This window comes from Vipera ursinii, assembly GCF_947247035.1.
Source record: "Vipera ursinii genome assembly, chromosome: 1".
Classification (NCBI taxonomy): Eukaryota; Metazoa; Chordata; class Lepidosauria; order Squamata; family Viperidae; genus Vipera; species Vipera ursinii.
This window is the reverse complement of record NC_139512.1, coordinates 182,127,840-182,146,874: the sequence shown is the minus strand read 5'-3', so window position 1 is coordinate 182,146,874 and position 19,035 is coordinate 182,127,840.

Genomic DNA, 19,035 nt, shown 5'->3' with positions numbered 1-19,035 from the left:
CCATGTGAGGAATTAACCTCTGTCATTCTGTCTCCCATAACTATATACACTTATTTACATCTATACACAGAATTTACATTTGTTTACTTCCCAGTTACACCTTCCCCTAAGAATGTACATAGTCAGCGAGGTAGCTTGGAGCCTTGTGAGGTCTGCTTGATCTCCTTGGGACTGGTTCCCCCGGTGGTGTGGTGCTGTTTCTCTTCCTTGCTGTTGTTGTTGTGGTGGATTGTGGTGTGTATGTGTGTGTGTCGGGGTGCCTTGGCTTTGTGTTATGCTGGGTTCTGGTGACTGCCTGGTTTCCCTGTCAGTCTCCTGCCTGAGGTGAGGTTGCCTCTGTGCCCCTCTGGTGACCCTCCTGGGTGTTTGTGTTAGTGTTGGCTCCTCCTCCTCAGCCCCCAGTGTGTCCTCAACAACCCTTTCAGGAGCCCTTTTCCTCAGCTGGTCCAGGTGCCTCTTCCAACAGAGTCCCCCCTCCACCCTTACCTTGTAGGAAAGGGGTCCTGTTTGCTCTAGTATTTCCCCTGGCACCCATGGGTTACCTGAGCTATAGTTCCTTGCCCAGATGGGGTCCCCCGTGTTAAAAATTGTTTTGATGTTTGGGGTCCCGGCGTCTGCTGCTACTCTGTCTGGGTGAAGCCTGTCCAGCGTTGTTATTAGGCGTCTGCCCCATCTGAGTTCCGCTGGGCTTTTGCCTGTGGCAGTGCAGGGTGTTGCATGTTGGTGTAGGAGGAAGGTGGCCAGTCTTTGCTTCCAATTTCCCTGCACTATGCGCTTGAGGGCATCCTTTGTTGTCCTCAAGAATCGCTCTGCCAACCCATTACTGGCCGGGTTAAAGGGAGCCGAGGTGGCGTGTCTAATCCCCAAGGTCCTCAGGAACACCTGAAAATCTGATGAGGTAAATTGTGTTCCATTATCTGACACGATCACGTCTGGCAGACCATGAGTTGCAAACATTCCCCTTAATGCTTGAATGGTTCCTGCTGAGGTCATGTTGCCCACAGGCACCACCTCCAGCCATTTGGAATGACTGTCTACTGCTACCAGAAATGTGTGTCCTTGGAATGGGCCCGCATAGTCTATGTGTACCCTGGAGCATGGGGTGTGTGTCTCCTCCCACTTGTGAACTGGTGCATGTGGCTGTTCTGGCCGTGACCTCTGGCACGTGTAGCACCCAGCTACTAACCCTTCTATCTCCTTGTCCAACCCTGGCCACCACAGGTAGCTCCTTGCCAGGGCCTTCATTCTTACCACTCCTGGGTGGCCCTTGTGCAGTGACTGGAGGACTCTTTCTCTAAGCCTTGTGGGAATGATGACTCTACTTCCCCACAGCAGACACCCCTTGTGTGTTGATAGTTCATGTCTTCTGGAAAAGTATGCAGTGAACTCTTGCCCTGGTGATTTGTCCTGCCACCCACTGCTCACCCACGATTGTATCCTGCTTAGAACCTTGTCCTTGGGGGTCTCTGCGGCTATGTCCTTTGCGTTAAGGGGGCATTCTGGCAGCTCCTGTATTGCCAATATTTGGGTAGCAGGTGCAGGGTCCAGCTCAGTATCCCTTAGGGGGAGTCTGCTGAGGCCGTCTGCGTGCCCCATCTCTTTGCCTGGTCTGTGTACCAGCTTGCAGGAATATGCTGACAGGAAGATGGACCAGTGTAACATCCGGGGTGACAGGATTTGTGGTGTCTGCTTCTCCGTTGTAAATAACCCTAACAATGGCTTATGGTCAGTATATATTAGAAATTCCCTACCATATAGGTAGTCATGAAATTTCTTTACTCCTGCAACCACTGCCAGTGCCTCCTTGTCTATCTGCGCGTAATTTCTTTCTGCAGCTGACAGGGTTCTGGAGTAGTAGGTGATGGGGGCCTGAGTTCCATCCTCCCTTAAATGGCTGAGAACTGCCCCAATCCCATAAGGGGATGCATCGCATGCAAGGCAGATTGGCTGGTCCTCCCTGAAGTGCGTGACTGTAGCATTGCCTGCTAACAGGTTCTTCAGTGTTTTTGAACGCGTTTGTGTGTGTGTCAGTCCAGTCCCAGGATGCTTGCTTGTCAAGGGGTTCTGCAATTGTTGCTTTGTGTGGCAGGAATGCTTGATAAAAGTTGAGGAGGCCCAGAAATGCCTGCAACTCAGACTTGTTTTTGGGAGTTGGGGCTTCTTTGATTGCTCTGACTTTGGATGCAGATGGGTGGATGCCTTGAGCATCAATCCTGAACCCCAGGAACTCTGTCTCAGTTACCTCAATCTTGCATTTTTCCCTTTTGATTTTCAGCCCTGCATCCCTGAACCTCTCTAGCACTGCTTTCAATCGGGTTGCCAAAACGTCCTCGGAGCTGGCTGCGATTAGGACGTTGTCGAAGTAAGGGCAAACCCCTGGTATTCCCTTGAAGGTCCTTTCCATCACCTCCTGGAATATTCCAGGAGCCATGCTGACCCCGAACTGCAACCGGTCTACCCGGAACGCCCCTTTGTGTGTGATTATTGTTTGTGCTTTAGCAGCCTCTGGGTCTACCGGCAGCTGCTGATAAGCTTGGGCAAGATTCAGTTTTGCGAACACCGCCCTGCCTTGCAGGGACGCCAGGATGCTGCTTACCGCGGGGACTGGGTAGGAATGGGCACTCAAAGCTCAGTTAATGGTCCCCTTATAGTCAGCGCAAATTCTAATTTTGCCATTTGCCTTGAGCGGCGTTACAATGGGGGTTTCCCATTCTGCTCCGACTGGCGTTAACACCCCCTGGTCTACCAGCTTATCCAGTTCCTGCTCTATTTTGTGTTTTAGTGCAAATGGGACTCTCCTAGCCTTCATTCTGATGGGCTGAACCTGGGGGTTTAATTTAAATGAAATTGGGAAACCGGTGTATCTCCCTAGCTGCTTGTCAAACACGTCTGCAAAGTCCTTGCAGATACCTTTAAGTGAAAGGCAACTCCGCGTCTGGTGAATCCCCGTGATTCCAATGTCCAGTGCTTTGAACCACCCTAACCCCACGAGGCTGGTTCACTGCCCTTCGATGACCAACACGCTTAATTTGCCCGTGAACCCCTTGTACTGAACCAACACCAACGCCTCCCCCGAACGTTAATGGGTGCATTTTGAAAGTCAGAGAGGGTCAGCCTGGATGGCCTCAAGGGAACCCGTTGGCCGCTCTGCTTGCAAATGTCTTTAAACATTCTGGTGGAGATGATTGACACGGCTGACCCTGAGTCCAATTCCATCATGCAGGGAATCCCTTGCAGCTTCACCCTTAGTTTTATTTTTGGGGTGAGTGTCGGGGGGTCCCCTGTTAAGCAAACAGCCAGCCGTCATTCCGTGTGGCTGACCGACAGTCTTGGCAACCACTCCCCGGTACCTGTAGCAAACTGGAACTCTGCTTCCACTTCGTGCAGGCTGTCCCATTGCTTGCTCCTGCAGACCGCCGCGATGTGCCCAGTTTTCCCACATGCCCGACACTTTGCCGACTTGAATCAGCAGGTAGACCGGGAATGCTGTCCTCTGCAGCTTGCACAATGGGTAGCTCGGGAGCTGTTTGAGCCGCAGCCAGAGCACTGGGTAGACCGGGGTTGTCCGCAGCCGCCGTGCTGGGTAGACCAGGGTCCGCAACCGCAATGCTGGGTAGACCAGGGCCGGTTCGCGCTGTAGCCAGGGAGTTGGGTAGACCGGGGCCCGCTCGCTCCGCACCTGCACTCCTGGTACCTCAGGTCCGCCGCGGCTGGTCGTGGCTCCCTCACGTTGTCTCGGTTGGAGTTGACGGGTTGCGGTTGTTGGTGTATGGCATCCATTTCCGCCCCTTCTGCTTCACTGCAACTGCTCAACTGGTGGACGGCTCTGCTCTCTCTTGCGTCGGACTCCTCGGCTGCGTCCCAGGCTAGGAACTCCTCCTGGACATCCCTCAGGGTTATCTTCTGCTTCGCAAAAATTTTCTGCCGCAGCTTCCGGTCCCTCAGCCCACAGACGATCCGATCCCGCAGCCAGACCTCTAAATTTTCAAAGTTGCAAAGATGGGCTGCCTGCCTTACGGCGGCCATGTATTGTTTGGCAGACTCACCCGGCCGCTGATCCCGTTTCTCGAAGCAGTACTGCCACGCAATTTCATACGTCTCAGGCCTGAAGCGCTCGGTCAGCTTCGCTAGCAACCTGCCATACCCGATGGTGTGGATGTCGTCGGGCGAGCAGAGACCGACCGCCAGCTGGTACGTTTCTGTCCCACAGCTGCAGAGTAGCGCTGCCGCTCTCTGTCGGTCATCTTTCACCCCGTTCGCCCTTAGGTAGCACTCAAGCTGTCCCACGAAGGCTTCCCACTCCTCGGGGCGGTTACTAAGGAGATACTGACCCAGTTGTGCCATTCCGCCATCTCGGTCGTCCTGCGTCTGGATCCGGGGCTGCCGATAGGGTTCCGTCCGTGGCTATCGCTGTCCGGTGCAGGATCCCACCTTCATCGCCAGTGCAAAGTCGCGTGGTCACACAGAGAGACGGACACTGGAGCTGGGTAGTAACGTCTTTATTGGATCAGGAATGAAGCTGGGGCAAAGGGGTTACTTGGCGTCTATTTATATCTTCCCAGGTGAATCGCTACCAATAGATTCAAACCTGGGCTTCCCGCCAGTGCAGGTGACCAATGGATTTAAACCCTGGCTTCCCGCCAGAGCTGACCATGCCTGGGGCTGTCACTGACTTGCTCTATTCAGGCTTTCCCGCCAAAAGCGGTTGTAGCCTGGAGCTGTCCAGCCCCCTGCTGTGCTGACATCCTGTGTATGCTTAAGAGCATACACTACACTCCATGATCCAGCGTATATTGGCAATTTGATCTCTAGTTCCTCTGCCTCTTCGAAATCCTGCCTGTACTTCTGGTAGTTCTCGATCCACATACTGTTGGAGTCTAGCTTGTAGGATTTTAAGCATAACTTTACTAGCATGAGAAATGAGTGCAATGGTGCTATAGTTTGAACATTCTTTGGCACTGCCTTTCTTTGGAATTGGAATGTAAACTGATCTTTTCCAATCCTTTGGCCACTGTTGAGTTTTCCAAATTTGCTGGCAAATTTTTTTTTTTATTGAAAAGTTTTAACATACAATTTTTTCTTTAAAAATCCCCCCTGCCCCTCCCTTCTCCCTCCCCCCTACCTCTCCCCCCTCCCCCCCTCCCCCCCGACTTCCCAGAGCTAAATACAAGGTATATATAAAGAAAACAATCATAAACAACCATATACTAACAACCATAAACTCTAAAATCCATCACTCTCTAGCTTATATGAGATAAAACAAACCTTAGTAATTTTAAATATATATAGAAAAACCAAAATAGAAAAAGAAAAAAAAGAAAGAAGACTTATTCAAATGCTACATGAAATTTCTTAACCCTATACTTGTTCTGGATAAACTCAATCCATTTTCTCCATTCCATAATATAGCGTTCTTGCGAGTGATCTTTCAAATAAGCCGAAATCTTCGCCATCTCAGCCAGGTCGGAGACCTTTAAAGTCCACTCTTCTATGGTCGGCAGTTCCTCTCTCTTCCAATACTGACCTATCAAAAGTCTTGCTGCCGTAATTAAATTCAACATCAACTTAGTGTCCACAACTGTAGCATCTGTGATTATTCCCAACAAAAAAAGTTGCGGACAAAACTTTATCCTCTGTTTAAAAATCTTCTGCATGTTCCACCAGACTTTTATCCAAAAGGCTTTAACCTTTTTACAAGTCCACCATATGTGAAAATATGTTGCATCTTCATCACCGCACCTCCAACATTTAGGCTGATAATTCGGATACATACTTGCAAGCTTTTTAGGATCTAAATGCCATCTATAAAACATTTTGTAAAAATTCTCTCTTAGATTTTGAGCTTGTGTAAATTTTACATTCCTCACCCAAATCTTTTCCCACATGTCCATTGTAATAAGTTCCTGGATGTTTTGGGCCCATTTTATCATACAATCCTTAACAAGCTCTGTTTCTGAATCAATCTCTATCAACGCAAGATATATCCATTTAATATGTGCTGGTCCCTGATTTCTGATTTGCTTTATCAAATTTTCATCAGTCATTGTAAAACCATTTTTCTGGTCTTCTTTCCACCTGGCCCGTAACTGAGTATATTGAAACCAATTTTGAACAACCTTCTCTTCTCGCAAGAGGCTATATGATTTCAAACACCAAACATTTCTTTCCAAACTTAGGATCTCCTTATACGTAGTCACATCATGTTTGAAACCAGCATGTATATTTTCTATTGCGTGTTTTGGAATTGCCCACAGTGGTATCTTGCAATCTAGCTTATGTCTATACTTCTTCCAAACTCTCAACAATGCCTGTCTTAAAATATGCACTCTAAACACATTGTCTACCTTCTTATCATACAACAAATATGCATGCCAGCCAAACAACAAATCGTGGCCCTCAAGATTTAGTAATCTCTCTTGTGTCAAATTAATCCAATCACTTATTCCTACTAATGCAGCAGCTTCATAATATAGTTTAAGATTAGGCATTTTAAGACCACCTCTCTCACGAGTATCCTGCATAATCTTAAGTTTAACTCGTGGCCTTTTCCCTGCCCAAACAAATTTATTGATACCTCGCTGCCATTCCTCCAAATTAGAATCTTTCTTAAGAATCGGTATCATTTGAAATAAAAATAAAAATTTAGGCAGGACATTCATTTTCACTGCTGCGATCCGTCCCAACAAAGACAATTGCAATTTTTCCCAACTCTCCAATTCTTTTTGAATTTTCCCCCATAATTTTTCATAATTATTTTTATATAACTTTGTATTAGAGGGCGACAAAAGCACCCCCAAATATTTAACCCTTTTAACAATCTCAAATCCAGTTAATCCTTCTAAGAGAGCCTTTTGCGAAACTGTCATATTTTTGGCCAGAATTTTAGTTTTCTGTATGTTAACTTTAAATCCAGAAACCTTACCGTATTGTGTTATTATCTCCATCAGGTCCACAACAGAGTTCTCTGGCTGGGTCACTGTAACAACCAGATCATCTGCGAATGCTCTCAATCTATAATCCTGATCTCTAATTTGTATCCCCTTAATTTTTTCCGAATTCCGTATTTTAACCAATAATATCTCTAATGTTAACACAAATAACAAGGGCAATAACGGACACCCTTGCCTTGTGCCCTTCTCAATATTACATGCTTCTGTCAGACTATTATTAACTATAATTCGGGCAGTTTGTTTTTGATATAATGCCCTAATCGGTTGTAAAAATTTTTCCCCAAAATCCATTTTATCTAAAACTTTCATCAAAAATTGCCAATTCAATTGATCAAAAGCTTTTTCAGCATCTAGAAAAATTAGCGCCGCAGAGATCTGGTTGTTCCTTTCCAAAAACTCTAACACATCAACTATATGCCTCACATTATTTTTCATTTGCCTACCACTAATAAACCCCGTTTGGTCCCCATGAATCACCTGTTGCAGAACCCTCATCAGTCTATTAGCCAAAACCTTAGCAAATATCTTGTAATCTGTGTTTAAAAGCGATATCGGTCTATAATTTTTAACTTGAGTAGCATCTTGGTCTTCCTTCGGAATCAAAGAAATAAAAGCTGTTCTCCAAGACCAAATTTGCTGGCAAATTGAGTGTAGCACTTTTACTGCATCGTCTTTTAAGATTTTGAATAGCTCAGCTGGAATACTGTCACCTCCACTAGCTTTGTTGTTGCTCAGCTTTTCTAAAGCCCACTTCACTTCACATTCTAGGATGTCTGGCTCGAGGTCAGTGACCACCTCATTGTGATTATCAGGGACGTTAAGCTCATTCTTGTATAGTTCTGCTGTTTAATTTTGGTTTTGGTTGCTACCTGTTGTACAATGTTGTGAACCTCTGTCTATAGTTCTTCAGGCACTCTGTCTATCAGATCTAGTTCCTTAAATCTATTTGTGACCTCTACTGTATATTCAACAGGGATATGATTTAATTCATACCTGTGTGGCCTAGTGCTTTTCCCTACTTTCTTCAGTTTAAGCCTAAACTTTGCAATGAGAAGCTCATGGTCTGAGCCACAGTCAGCTCCTGGTCTTGTTTTTACTGACTGTATAGAGCTTCTCCATCTTTCGCTGCAGAGCACATAGTCAATCTGATTTCTGTGTTGACTGTCTGGTGATGTCCATGTGTAGAGCCGTCTCTTGGGTTGCTGGAAAAGAGTGTTTGCTATGACCATCGTATTCTCTTCCCCTAGATACAAAGTAACAAGTTGCAATTCCCACCTCCATGAAGCAGTCATAAATAACATTCTCCAATTAGCCTGAAACGTGGGTTCCCTCTCCAGCTCCTCAGCCTGCCAAAACGTTATCAGTTTGTGTCCTTGAGTTCCCACAAAGCTGCATTATTGTTATGGCTAGTTGAGCTCAAGCATTCACCTTCTACATCTGATTTCTAAACAGCAGAAAAAGCAAGCTGTAAGCAGAGTAAAAATGGCTGCAATTTTCCTCAGTTGTCAGAGCGGGAACATCCATTGCCACAGTGTTGACATCTGGCCTCACTTAACAAAAAGGATAAATCCTGCAATTCAAATCCTGCATAGCTTAGGGGTTGCCTCTCGGCTTAGTAGGGTGTTTGTTGTAAAATTTACAAATGAGCCTGTCGGCTTTCACATCGCTAGATTTTACCCAAGTGGCCTCAGATAATGGGTATCCTTTCTACTGTACTAAATACTGTAACTTTCCCTTATAAAGTCTAGAATCAAGAATGCGCTTCACTTCATAATGTGTCTGTCCAGCTACTACCAGAGGTCCAGGTGCTTGTTTAGGGAGAGGTCGTAGAGTAGAACCCTGAAAAGGTTTTAATAGACTACAGTGGAACACAGGGTAGACTTTCCTTAAAAGTCAGGAAAGCTTCAACTCCACTGTAACTGGGTTTATGATCTTTACGATGGGGAAAGGACCAATGTATTTTGGTCCCAATTTCTTACTAGGCAACTTGTGTCTTAAATATTTTGTGGATAAATATTTTTTCCCCCAACTTAAATGACCTTTGGGAAGCCCTTTTTTTAATCCACTTGTTTTTTATACATTTCGGAAGCTTTCTTCAGAGTGAGTTTCATTTTGTCCCAAGCCTCCCCCCACCCCCTCACCCACTGGTCAAGAGTTTGGGAGGCAGAGGGTCCCTGAAGATACTCAGGTATTGGGCTGAATTCCTTTCCCATGGTGATTTTAAAAGGTGTAAAACTGGTGCTGCTGTGAACAGTTATTGTAAGCCACCTCCGCGAAAGGGAGGAGGTCAGTTCATTTGTTGATAGTCCACATAGCATCTGAGGTACTGCTCCTGCATCAAGTTCTTTTTTTCAGCCGCCTCATTCGTAGATGGGTGAAAAGCCAATGACAACCCCTGCAATGAGCCAATTAATTTGAAAAAACCCCTCCAAAATTTGTCCATAAATTGTACCCCCTCTGTCAGAGATTAAATGTGCTTAAGAAACATCTTGGCCAGTCTCTGGGATGACAGGAGTCCTTTGCAGGCTATAAAATGAGCCTGCTTTGAGAAAAGATCAATCACAGTCCAAATCACCATACTGCAGGTAGCTCAACTATAAAATTCATAGCAATTTCTTCCCATGGCTGGGAAGGGTCTGTGACTAGTTGTAATAACCCAGGGGGCTTCCCCGGAATTCTCTTCATGCTGGCACACACATCACAGCTTTTAATATAGTTTTCTATGTCCCATTTAAAACCTGGCCACCAAGACTGCCAATGAATCAAATGCAGCATTTTCAAATAGCTGAAGTGTCCACGCTGAAGTGACCACACTGGAGACCATGGAGGTGGAAGGTTTCGGGCAAATACAATTTCCCCCCTTTGTAAGCCAATCTGTCCCTACACATCAGGGTAGTCTGATTGTCCTTAAACCATCGATCATTGAGGAGTTCCTGCTTTAGCTTTCTTGTCCCAGGATCATCAGGGTTTGGGACTCTCAGAGATGGGACTCTGCAATGTTAATTGAGATTGCGGTGTAGGTGGGGACTTCCGGTGGCTCCGCGGCGACGGAGACAGCCTTCCCGGGCTGCCTGCGGCTCAGCTGTGTTTTTTTCGCCCGAAACAGCGTCGATCAGCTGTTCGGGCGAATTTGAAGCCCCCTCCTTGGGAGAAGAGGAGGGGGTGAGGCCCCAGGTAGGGGTCGAGTTCTCCGGGGCCGCCTGAGCTTGGAGCTTGGGCGGCTGAAGGATTGAACTCCCCCGAAGCCTGGGTTGCTCCCAGCTGGCCAGCGTCTCTGCTCCGGATTTCTTGGAGCAGAGCCAGGCGTCTGCGACCACCCCTGCCTGAAGAAAGGACTATGGATTAAAGGAGCAGGCAGAGCGGTACAAGAGGGAAAGGTGAAGAGGATTATTTTATTATACTCTCGAGCTTGATGGACTTTTTAAACTTTAAGTGAAAGTGCGTCACAATTGAAAAGTAAAAGATGGCGGCTAAACCTCCCCCTAAAACTCTTCGGAGTGGTGGATCTTCTCCGGTGCAACAATCATCATTACAGGCGTTGAACCCTCCTGATGTACTGACATCGAAGGATTTACGAGATGCTTTGGATAAACATGCCCAGGTACTTTTGGAATCAATTAATCAATCAATGGGTGATAAATTTGCACAGATGGAGGAGAAATTGGAGAAACTGGAGGAGAGAATGGAAGAGAGGATGGAACAGAAGTTCAGCGTGATGAAGGTAGACATTTTGTCTTCAGTGCATAAAGTGGCGGAATGTGTGGAAGATTTAGATGAAAAACTGGATGATCTGACTCAAAAGAATGCAATATTAGAAGTTAAAGTACAGGAGAATGAAAATTTAAGAGACAAAATGGAAAGGGAGTTAAGCCTTGCTCAATATTACCAGATGCAGTTTGCTGTTAGAATCAGAGGTTTAAAAGAGAACATTAAGGAAGATTTAAAGCAGCTGGTTTCTGAGGCTTTCGAAGTGGTGTTGAATCAGCCAGCATCTGAAATAAGAGCAGCTATGGATAAAGTGTTCCGTGTTAACTCATGGATTGCCAGACAGAGAAAGTTGCCTAGAGATGTGGTGGTTTACTTTGCAAAAAGAGAAATTAGAGATGAAGTTATACAAGCTGCCTATGATGCTAAAGTTGTGATTGCTGATCAAGAAGTCTTGGTTTTAAAAGAAATCCCTCCAAAGATTTTAAGGAGAAGGAAAGACTTCACATTTCTTGTTCAAGAGCTCAAGCAACGAGACATAAGGTTCAGATGGGAGATTCCAGACGGGCTGATGGTGATGTATGAAGGCAAAAGGTATCGGTTGATTACTGTGAAACAAGCGCGTGATTTCTACAATACTGTTTTAAAAGCAACCCCATTAACACTTCTGGAAGCTGCAAAGGGATCTGGAGAAGGAGAAGGAGAACATCAAGAGGAGGAAACAGAGGAAAACGGTGCTGGAGGAGATCAAGCTATAACTTCTTTGGATGATCCTAGAGAGCAAAGGGTAACGCGTGCTGCTTTAAAAAGAGCAAAGAAAATAAAAGAACAAGACCAGCAAAAGTCTTCAGAATCTTCACAACGTACTCATAGCCAAGCAGTGGGAGGAGCACGGCCTAAAGAAGATAGTCCTATCAAAGCAGTGCTTCAAGAGCTTTGGGAGGATATGCATGGCAACTAAATTTTTGACTTGGAACGTTAATGGACTAAATTCACCACAGAAGAGAAAGAGAGTTTTTCAATATTTAAAACAATTCAAGATAGATGTTATATGTTTGCAAGAAACGCATATTAGGGCTATGGACCAAAAGTTTTTATTGAATTCAAGACTGGGCACGTACTTTGCTGCCTCTGCAATGAATAAGAAAAATGGAGTGGTTGTTTATATTAAAAGTGCCATAACAGCGGACTTAATTGAAGCAGACAAGCATGGAAGATACGTATTGATAGACTTGTTGCTAGAAGGCAAAAAGACGCTTTTAGTTGGACTGTATGCCCCTAATCAACAACAACAACAGGCTGACTTTTTTAGTTTACTTCATACAAAGCTTACCCACTTGGATTATAAATCTTTTATTTTTATGGGGGACTGGAATGGTGTTTTGGATGTACAGATGGACAAGGCTGGAGCTTTTAAGCGCATTCCAAGTCATGCTAGACTGCCTAAATCTTTTTTTGAAATGAAGGATGACCTGGAACTGCGAGATATTTGGCGTGAGAGACACTTGCAGGAAAAGGATTATACTTTTTATTCTGATAGACATCAATCTTTTTCTAGGATTGATTTTATTTTGTTGACTAATGATTTTTTTTAAGGACTAAAAAGGTGAAGATTTGTGCAAGAACTATCTCTGATCATAGTCCAGTTTGGTTAGAGATTGATAAGGAGAAAAGAGACAGGCGCTCGTGGCGCGTAAATGAGAATTTGTTTAGAAATCAGAGAAATGTGGAAGAATGCAAACAGCGGATGAAGGATTTTTTTGAAATTAATATGAACAAGGGTACCTCTATGGATATGGTTTGGGATGCTAGCAAGGCCTACATGAGAGGGGTGTTGATATATATGAATAATAAACATAGACGTGCTGTGGAAGCTAGGAGGAAAGAACTGGAGAATGAAATAAAGGAAAAAGAAAAGGTTTTGATTTTGAACTCAGAGGATGTGAAGACTAAGGAGGCTATTAAACTGTTAAGAGGACAATTTGATAAATTAATGGCTGACCAAGTGGCAACCAATTTGCGGTTTGCCAGGCATAATACCTTTTGCAACGCTAACAAACCAGGTAGATGGTTAGCTTATAGATTGAGGAAAAAACAAAGGGCTTCTAATATAGACAAGATTGAGCATAAAGGAAGGGTTGTGTTTCAACAGGACCTTATTAAGGACGCTTTTGTGGATTTTTATTCTAAATTATATGCTAAGGAGAAAATTAATGAAAAAGACATTGATATATATTTGGAAAATGCTAGCATCCCGGTTCTTACGCAAGTACAAAAAGAAGGGATTAATCAACTGATCACAGAAGAAGAAATTTTTACAGCAATTAAGGAATTGAAGGTGGATAAAGCACCAGGTACGGATGGCTTGACTGCGGCCTATTACAAAAATTTACAATTAGAAATGATAAAACCGTTAAAGGAACTGTTCCAGACAATCCAGAGGGGGGGAAAGGTGCCACCGTCTTGGAGAACAGCTTTTATTTCTTTGATTCCGAAGGAAGACCAAGATGCTACTCAAGTTAAAAATTATAGACTGATATCGCTTTTAAACACAGATTACAAGATATTTGCTAAGGTTTTGGCTAATAGACTGATGAGGGTTCTGCAACAGGTGATTCATGGGGATCAAACGGGGTTTATTAGTGGTAGGCAAATGAAAAATAATGTGAGGCATATAGTTGATGTGTTAGAGTTTTTGGAAAAGAACAACCAGATCTCTGCGGCGCTAATTTTTTTGATCAATTGAATTGGCAATTTTTGTTGAAAGTTTTAGACAAAATGGATTTTGGGGAAAACTTTTTGCAACCGATTAGGGCATTATATCAAAAACAAACTGCCCGAATTATAGTTAATAATAGCCTGACAGAGGCATGTAATATTGAGAAGGGCACAAGGCAAGGGTGTCCGTTATCGCCCTTGTTATTTGTGTTAACATTAGAGATATTATTGGTTAAAATACGGAATTCGGAAAAAATTAAGGGGATACAAATTAGAGATCAGGATTATAGATTGAGAGCATTCGCAGACGATCTGGTTGTTACAGTGACCCAGCCAGAGAACTCTGTTGTGGACCTGATGGAGATAATAACACAATATGGGAAGGTTTCTGGATTTAAGGTTAATGTACAAAAAACAAAAATTTTGGCCAAAAATATGACAACACCGCAAAAGGCTCTCTTAGAAGGATTAACTGGATTTGAGATTGTTAAAAGGGTTAAATATTTGGGGGTGATTTTGTCGCCCTCTAATACAAAGCTATATAAAAATAATTATGAAAACTATGGGGGAAAATTCAAAAAGAATTGGAGAGTTGGGAAAAATTGCAATTGTCTTTGTTGGGACGGATTGCAGCAGTAAAAATGAATGTCCTGCCTAAATTTTTATTTTTATTTCAAATGATACCGATTCTTAAGAAAGATTCTAATTTGGAGGAATGGCAGCGAGGTATCAATAAATTTGTGTGGGCAGGGAAAAAACCACGAGTTGAACTTAAGATTATGCAGGATACTCGTGAGAGAGGTGGCCTTAAATTGCCTAATTTTAAATTATATTATGAAGCTGCTGCATTAGTAGGAATAAGTGACTGGATTAATTTGACGCAAGGGTGGTTATTAAATCTTGAGGGCCATGATTTGTTGTTTGGCTGGCATGCATATTTGTTGTATGATAAGAAGGTAGACAACGTGTTTAGGGTGCATATTTTAAGGCATGCATTGCTGAGAGTTTGGAAGAAGTATAGACATAAGTTAAGTTGCAAGATACCATTGTGGGCAATTCCAAAACACGCAATAGAAAATATACATGCTGGCTTCAAACATGATGTGACTACGTACAAGGAGATTCTTAGTTTGGAAAGAAATGTTTGGTGTTTGAAATCATATAGCCTCTTGCGAGAAGAGAAGGTTGTTCAAAATTGGTTTCAATATACTCAGTTACGGGCCAGGTGGAAAGAAGACCAGAAAAATGGATTTACAATGATGAAAATTTGATAAAGCAAATTAGAAATCAGGGACCAGCACATATCAAACGGATATATCTTGCATTGATAGAGATTGACTCAGAAACAGAGCTTGTTAAGGATTGTATGATAAAATGGGCCCAAAACATCCAGGAAGTTATCACAATGGACACGTGGGAAAAGATTTGGGTGAGGAACGTAAAATTTACTCAAGCTCAAAATCTAAGAGAGAACTTCTACAAAATGTTTTATAGATGGCATTTAGATCCTAAAAAGCTTGCAAGTATGTATCCGAATTATCAGCCTAAATGTTGGAGGTGTGGTGATGAAGATGCAACATATTTTCACATATGGTGGACATGTAAGAAGGTTAAGGCTTTTTGGATAAAAGTCTGGTGGAATATGCAGAAGATTTTTAAACAGAGGATAAAGTTTTGTCCGCAACTTTTTTTGTTGGGAATAATTGCAGACGCTACAGTTGTGGACACCAAGTTGATGTTGAACTTAATTACGGCGGCAAGACTTTTGATAGGCCAATATTGGAAGAAAGAGGAACTGCCGACCATAGAAGAGTGGACTTTAAAGGTTTCCGACCTGGCAGAGATGGTGAAGATTTCGGCCTATTTGAAAGATCATTCGCAAGAACATTATATTATGGAATGGAGAAAATGGATTGAGTTTATCCAGAACAAGTATAGGGTTAAGAAGTTTTATGTAGCATTTGAATAAGTCTTCTTTCGTTTGTTTTTTTTTCTTATCTTAGTTTCTTTTTATACATATTCAATATTATTAAGGCTTGTTTTATCCTATATAAGCTAGAGAGTGATGGATTTTAGAGTTTATAGTTGTTAGTATATGATTGTTTATGATTGCTTTTTATATATATACCTTGTATTTAGCTCTGGGAAGTCGGGGGGGAGGGGGGAGGGGGGGAGGTAGGGGGGGAGGAGGGAGGGGGAAGGGGGGATGCTTAAAGGAAAATTGTATTTTAAAACTTTTCAATAAAAAAAAAGAGATTGCGGTGTAGGTATGATTGATTCATTAATCTCTTCATGCTGGCTCTTGTACTGGGGCAACCTTGATAGAGTGTCAGCTAAAAAGTTTTACCCTCCCCCACCCAGTATGTACTTTAGGGTGAAATTAAACCAGTTAAAATACTGTGCCCACCGTACTTGCTTAGGGGAAAGCTTGTGAGAGGTTTTCAGTGCCTCTAAGTTTTTGTGATCAGTCCATACTTCAAAAGGCACTTTGCTCTAGGTCAGACATGTAAAACACAAGGCCCGCGGGCCACAAACGGCCCGCCACATGATTGAATCCGGCCCGCACAACTCTCCCAGAAATTACAATGGTCCGGCCCCCACCACCTTGGCACCGGCCCTGCTGAGCACCTGCTCAGTAGGAGGCAAGTGCACTGGGCTGGTGGAACCCAGCACTATTTGCATCTTATTAGTCTCCTGCGGCTCCAAAAAAAAAAGTGGAGGAGGAGGTAGGAGGGAGTGAGGATGGGACGCGGGGGGAGGGGGGGAGGACGAGCAACACCCAGCCGGTGAGGGGGAGAGATGCCCAGGCCAGCCCCAACCTCCGCAAGTGAAAGCAAGGGGGATTGCAATTGGCTCCTGCAATCTCCCTGCGGCCCGGCTTTCTCTTGCAGAAGGCAGGCTGAAGTGGAGCAAGGAATGTGAATCGGCCGATCTCGCGCTCCTAGGATCTCCTCCGCTCGGTTTCAGCTTCTCTTTGCTACAAGAGAAAGCAGGCTGAAACAAAGCTCGTTTCAGCCTGCTTTCTCTTGTAGCAAAAGAAACTGAAACCGAGCGGAGGAGATCCTAGGAGCGTGAGATCGGCCGATTCGCATTCCTTGCTCCGTTTCAGCCTGCCTTCTGCAAGAGAAAGCCGGGCTGCAGGGCTGCCTCCATAAGTACTGCTCTAACGCGGAGAGGGAAGGACAAAGAGGGAGGGAAGGAAGAAAGAAGGAAGGAAGGAAAGAAGGAAGGAAGGAACAATGGGAGAGGGAGGGAGAAAGAGAAAAATAGAGAGAGAGAAAGAGGGAGAGAGAAGGAGAAAGAGGGAGGGAAACAGAGGAAGAGGGAGAAATAGAGGGAAAGAGAAAAATAGAGAGGGAGAGAAAGAGGGAGAGAGAGAAGCAGAAAGAAAGGGAGGGAAATAGAGGGAGAGAGAGAAAGAGGGAAAGAGGGAGAGAGAGAAGGAGAAAGAAAGAGGGAGGGAAATAGAGGAAGAGGGAGAAATAGAGGGAAAGAGAGGGAGAGAAAGAGGGAGAGAGAAGGAGAAAGGGAGGGAAATAGAGGGAGAGGGAAAGAGGGAGAGAAAGAAAGGGAGAGAGAGACAAGGAGAAAGAAAGAGGGAGGGAAATAGAGGAAGAGGGAGAAATAGAGGGAAAGAGGGAGAGAGAGAAGGAAAAAGGGAGGGAAATAGAGGGAGAGAGAAAGAGGGAGAGAAAGAAAGGGAGAGAGAGACAAGGAGAAAGAAAGAGGGAGGGAAATAGAGGAAGAGGGAGAAATAGAGGGAAAGAGAAAAATAGAGAGGGAGAGAAAGGGAGAGAGAGAAGCAGAAAGAGGGAGGGAAATAGAGGGAGAGAGAGAAAGGGAGAGGGAAAGAGGGAGAGAAAGAAAGGGAGAGAGAGACAAGGAGAAAGAAAGAGGGAGGGAAATAGAGGAAGAGGGAGAAATAGAGGGAAAGAGAAAAATAGAGAGGGAGAAGGAGAAAAAGGGAGGGAAATGGAGAGAGAGAAAGAGGGAGAAATAGAGGGAAAGAGAAAAATAGGGAAAGAAGGAAAGGGAGAGAGAGAAAGAAGGAGAGGAGATAGAAAGAGGGAGGGGGAGAGAGGGAGAGAAAGAGAAGGAGAGAGAGAAATTAAATTAGTAACATGATTGTTAGGTGAATCTGGTTTCCCCACTAACTTTGCTTCTCAGAAGGTTGCAAAAGGCGATCACATGACCCTGGAACAATGTGACCATCATAAATATGAACTGATTGCCAAGCATCCGAATGTAAATCACATGACCCTGGGGATGCTGCAACAGTCATAAGTGTGAAAAATGGTCACAAGTCACTTTTTCAGTGTCGTAACTTTGAACGGTCACTAAGTGAATCATTGTAAGTCGAGGATTACCTGTACTTTATCATTTTTTTCCTTTTTTAGGGGGGGTGTCAAGTATTTGACACGTTGCTGGGTGACATTGCCTTGTCCTAAAAGTGGTACAATGGATGAAAAGGTTGAAAAGCCCTGTTTTAGTATACTGGTACTATTTGGTTCAGAATATTTTTTTTCTTGTTTTCCTGCTCTAAAAACTGGGTGCGTCTTATGGTCAGGTGCGTCTTATGGTCCAAAAAATAAGGTAGCTCGCATGCAAAACAAGCACGGCAGAGGAGCCCTTGTGTGAAAGAAGCCTGGCAGAGGAGCCGGAGCGGCTCCACTGCTGGGGGCACATCTTGGCTGGGGCCTTCCAGGATCCGAGCCGGGCGCTTCTGCTCGCCACTCCGGCTCCTCTGCCGGGCTTGTTTCGCATGCGAGCTACTTTGCTGGGCGCTGCTGAGGGCGAGCAGAGGCGCCTGGCCCAGATCCTGCAAGGCCCGGCCGAGACGCGCCCCCAGCAGTGGAGCCGCTCCAGCTCCTCTGCCGGGCTCCTGTGCCGGGTGCTTGAAGTGCAAGGATCACATCCAGGCAAGAATGTTCAGCTCACAGAAAATGAGATTCTGGGCATATGCCTGAAGTCACGAGAGATCTTCCTGAGCCAGCCCATTTTATTGGAACTAGAAGCCCCACTCAAGATTTGTGGTAAACAGCGGTATAACACAAAATTATGGAAGAACTTCACTGATTGCTTCAACTGCCTACCTATCACTGCCGAGGGCAGAATCCTTTAATTCCAGGCTGTGTTATGGGTAATTTTGTAGCTGCTGGGTTTCTGCTGCACAGGGTAAAGCTGTAAAATGGAAACTGAAGTGGGATCCCCTGCTGCCGGTGTGGTTTTGAAAAGCTGGCATGGGTACAGAAGTGTGATTATGTGTTGAATTGCTGTTCAAGTGTGTGTACTTCAGGGGCACTCCTAGCCTGGGGAAAGTAAGTCTCTGGTCCTTTTTTAGGAAGGTTTCCTGAATTTGAAGCCCTCTACCACACCAAAAAGGACATAGAAATACAGGTAGTTCTCATTTACCGACCACAATTGGGACCAGCCACTTGGTTGTTAAGCAATGCAGTCACTCAGTGAAACTGCAACTGACTTAGGTTCTTACTTCAGCTGCCATTTGCCACACAAACCTGAAAAAGTTCTAAATGCAAGGATTGGCTACAAAGTTACTTTGTCACCACTGTTGTAACTGTACTGTTGCTAAACGAGGACTACCTATCTTACGGCTATGCAATGCTCATCAGGGTGCCTGCAAATGAGCCAATATCCGGCCCCA